This window comes from Portunus trituberculatus, chromosome 2 (assembly GCF_017591435.1).
Source record: "Portunus trituberculatus isolate SZX2019 chromosome 2, ASM1759143v1, whole genome shotgun sequence".
Taxonomy (NCBI): domain Eukaryota; kingdom Metazoa; phylum Arthropoda; class Malacostraca; order Decapoda; family Portunidae; genus Portunus; species Portunus trituberculatus.
This window is the reverse complement of record NC_059256.1, coordinates 4,448,219-4,453,218: the sequence shown is the minus strand read 5'-3', so window position 1 is coordinate 4,453,218 and position 5,000 is coordinate 4,448,219.

Sequence of the window (5,000 nt, the reverse complement as noted above, 5' to 3'; positions counted from 1 at the left end):
TTGACATTAGGAAAGGTCTATGGAGGTCAGAAGATTAATGGCCACAGTCTTCACTATTTTAACCCCTTCAGTACTAGGATACATTTTTACCTTGAGATTTGTGTACCATTAGACCATTTTATTGACATTAGGAAAGGTCTATGGAGGTCAGAAGATTAATGGCCACAGTCTTCACTATTTTAACCTTGAGATTTGTGTACCATTAGACCATTTTATTGACATTAGGAAAGGTCTATGGAGGTCAGAAGATTAATGGCCACAGTCTTCACTATTTTAACCCCTTCAGTACTGGGACACATTTTCACCTTGAGATTTGTGTACCATTAGACCATTTTATTGACATTAGCAAGGGTCTATTGAGGTCAGGTTAGGTTAAATACACTTAAATATACATATACATTACTTAAACCGTAAATTAAACTCTTCTACCACTTAAGTATACAAAAAAATTCCCTTTGCCACTTAAGTCGACTTAAAAACACTGAGACAAACTTAATATACCACTTAGATAGGCAAGTTACCTTCCTGTCTTACTTAAATCAAATATTCTACCACTTAAATACTTAAGTGAATATGTTGCCCACTTAAACTTATAAAAACATTACTCGTACACTTATTTAAAACTCGACCAACACTGAACCACTTAAATGAAATGTTGTACCACTTAAACACTTATACCATACCACTTAAATAAATATGTGGACCACTTAAACTTATAAAAAACTCTTTCTTCTACACTTATTTGAAACTTATCCTTCACTGAACCACTTAAATTAAATGTTGTACCACTTAAACACTTAAATGAACCCGCCATACCACTTAAACAAATATGTGGACCACTTAAACTTATAAAAACTCTTTCTTCTACACTTATTTGAAACTTATGCATCACTGAACCACTTAAATGAAATGTTGTACCACTTAAACACTTAAATGAACCCGCCATACCACTTAAACAAATATGTGGACCACTTAAACTTATAAAAAACTTTCTTCTACACTTATTTGAAACTTATCCTTCACTGAACCACTTAAATGAAATGTTGTACCACTTAAACACTTAAATGAACCCGCCATACCACTTAAATAAATATGTGGACCACTTAAACTTAAAAAAATGGTACTTGTACACTTATTTGAAACTTAAACCAAACATTTTACTACTTAGACACTTAAACAAACCCACTGTACCTTTGCATCCACTTAGATAAACACTTAACACCACTTAAGACACACTTACAAGACCTCCCCTTCACCCGTAGTCCACTTAACCACTTTACCTTGTTACTTAAGACTTCCTTCCTTACTTAACACGCCCTGTCACGCCACTTAACGGGTAAACAAGTAAGATATTCCACTTAACACTTACACAGACACACGGACAAACAGACAGACAGTTTATTTCAAAAGTTATTAATCACAGTCAGTTTGCATAAGTGAGTACAGGAGGAGGAGGAGGAGGAGGAGGAGGAGGAGGAGGAGGAGGAGGAGGAGGAGGAGTAGGAGGAGGAGGAAAGGGATAGAGGTTGTAGGAAAGGCAAGGAGGAGGAGGAGGAGAGGAGGAGGAGGAGGAGGAGGAGGAGGAGGAGGAGGAGGAGGAGGAGGAGGGAAGGAATAAAGGTGGTAGGAAGATGAAGGCACGAACGAGGATGAGGAGGAGAGAGAGAGAGAGAGAGAGAGAGAGAGAGAGAGAGAGAGAGAGAGAGAGAGAGAGAGACTTGAGCTTAACAAGGTTACCATAATAATAACAATAATAATAATAATAATAATAATAATAATAATAATAATAATAATAAAATGAAAAGGAAATTAATTACATTGAAAATTACTTAGGTTGAGCATTAAGATATGTAATAATAGAGTGTGTGTGTGTGTGTGTGTGTGTGTGTGTGTGTGTGTGTGTGTGTGTGTGTACAATACTTAAACCTAATTACCTTATTATTATTATTATTATTATTATTATTATTATTATTATTATTATTATTAATAGTACAGGTCTGTGACAGCAAAATGTCCTTAAACAAACATAAAACAAGAACAGGAGCAAGAGAACATTAGTAATCATAACAGCTATAACATATATTATTATTATTATTATTATTATTATTATTATTATTATTATTATTATTATTATTATTATTATTGTTGTTGTTGTTGTTGTTATTATTGTTGTTATTGTTGTTGTTGTTGTTGTTGTTGTTGTTGTTGTTGTTGTTGTTGTTGTTATTATTATTATTGTTGTTGTTGTTGTTGTTGTTGTTATTATTATTATTATTATTATCGTTATTGTTGTTGTTGTTGTTGTTGTTGTTGTTGTTGTTGTTGTTGTTGTTGTTGTTGTTGTTGTTGTTGTTGTTGTTGTTGTTGTTGTTGTTGTTGCTGCTGCTGCTGTTATTATTATTATTGTTGATGTTGCTGCTGTTGTTATTGTTATTGTTATATGTGAAATAATTCGTGTATTTCAATTTTTGTTTTCCTTCTCAGGTTAATCTTGGCGTTGCGTGAATGGCTGTCGTCTCGGAAAGGTAAGCCATTATTTGTCTATTTATTTATTTGTTTATCCATTATTATATCCATCACGTATTTGTTCACCCCATTATTTATTTATTTAATCATCTTATCTATTTATCTCATTATTTTTATTTACTTGTATTTTTTTTAGTGTGTTTTGCTTTTATTTAATTAATTTATGTATTTATTTATTTATTTATTTAATCATCTATCTATCTTATCTATTTATCTCATTATTTTTATCTACAAGTATTTTTATTAGTGTTTTGCTTTTATTTAATTCATTTATTTATGTGTTTATGTATTTATTTATTTATTTGTTTTGTGTTAAGTCTAAAATCACGTAATTTATTCTATTTATTTCGCTGTATTTAAATTTTCTCTTCCTTTTTTCCTCTAATTCCTAAAAAAAAAAAAAAATGTGGTTTCTATTATTCATTCATTTATTGATCAATTTATTCATCTATTAATTAATTTATTTATTCACTTAACACGTTCTTCTCTCTTTTTTTTTTAATCTTAATTTCGTTATCTACTTTTATTCATTATTTTCACTCATTTATTTATTTATTCATTATCTATTCATCTATTTCTCTTCCTTCCAGTTGGTTAAATTTCCCTTTTTATTTCCAACTTCTATTTTTATCACTTAATTTTCTTGTTTATATTCTTTTTTCATTATTTTCACTCGTCATTTATCGTTTCCTTAAGTCTAAGAGGGACCAGAGAGAGAGATTAGCTTGCCAGAGTTAATTTAGTTAAGTTACGTTAGGTTAAGTTTGGATTAGGTTAGGTTAAGTCGTGTCTGGATTAAGTTAGGCTCTGTCTGTTTAGGTTTGGTTAGGTTAGATTAGGTTAGGTTAGGTTTAGGGACTGGTTAGGTTAGGTTGGGTTAAGTTAGGTTAGGTTAGGTTAGATATCTGGCACAGCTACCCCTCCAATGAGCCTGTAGGTATATATATGTACCTCCAAACACTAACACTACGAACTATTACCATTGCTACAGTCACCACAGGCACGAGGCACCGCTTGTAAGACACAGAAAACACAACATAACCAACAATTGATAACTTCTATATATGATTTGACCCACTGCCAATTATAAGCGATGACAACGGTGAACATGTCAATAAATATTAACTTTCCTTGATAATTTGACCCACTGCCAGTTGTAAGAGAGAACACAAATGAAGATAAACAACAATTGATAACTTCCATATATGATTTGACCCACTGCCAATTATAAGCGATGACAACGGTGAACATGTCAATAAATACTAACTTTCCTTGATAATTTGACCCACTGCCAGTTGTAAGAGAGAACGCAAATGAAGATAAACAACAATTGATAACTTCTATATATGATTTGACCCACTGCCAATTATAAGCGATGACAACGGTGAACATGTCAATAAATACTAACTTTCCTTGATAATTTGACCCACTGCCAGTTGTAAGAGAGAACACAAATGAAGATAAACAACAATTGATAACTTCTATATATGATTTGACCCACTGCCAATTATAAGCGATAACAACGGTGAACATATCAATAAATACTAACCTTGATAATTTGACCCACTGCCAGTTGTAAGAGAGAACACAAATGAAGATAAACAACAATTGATAACTTCCATATATGATTTGACCCACTGCCAATTATAAGCGATGACAACGGTGAACATGTCAATAAATACTAACTTTCCTTGATAATTTGACCCACTGCCAGTTGTAAGAGAGAACACAAATGAAGATAAACAATAATTGATAACTTCTATATATGATTTGACCCACTGCCAATTATAAGCGATAACAACGGTGAACATGTCAATAAATACTAACTTTCCTTGATAATTTGACCCACTGCCAGTTGTAAGAGAGAACACAGATGAAGATAAACAACAATTGATGACTTCCATATATGATTTGACCCACTGCCAATTATAAGCGCCAACACAGATTAAAATGGCAATAAACACAAACTTTTTTCTTCATAATTTGACTCGTTACTAGTTATAAAACAGAACACAAATGAACATAGCCATAACACCATAGCCATAATCCCAGTACTGAAGAGGTTAAAAACACTACTTCCTCAACAGAGCCTTGGGAGTACAATGATGGTTTAGAGCCAAGCCTTTGTGAATCCAGTTAATTTGAAGTCACGCGTTTCAATGATGGTTTAGAGCTGAGCCTTTCTGAATACAATTAATCTGAAGTCATGTATTTCTGTCTCTTACAACTGCCTGCGCCTGTGTCAATGTTGTGTTGTGTTATCTACATGCGGAAACTCCATTAACGTACATTATACAGCGTTGTTTGGTCCAGAGAGGTTAGGAAGTGTTCATTTGGGTGTTTTGTGTTGCCTTACCGCTAATAAAGGACTCTAGCTAAGTATGCCATTAAAACTTACTGAATAATAAGGCAGAACATCTACAGAAAATGGGATTGGACACCCTGCCACTTAACGTTTATTGGAGAGAAAACGG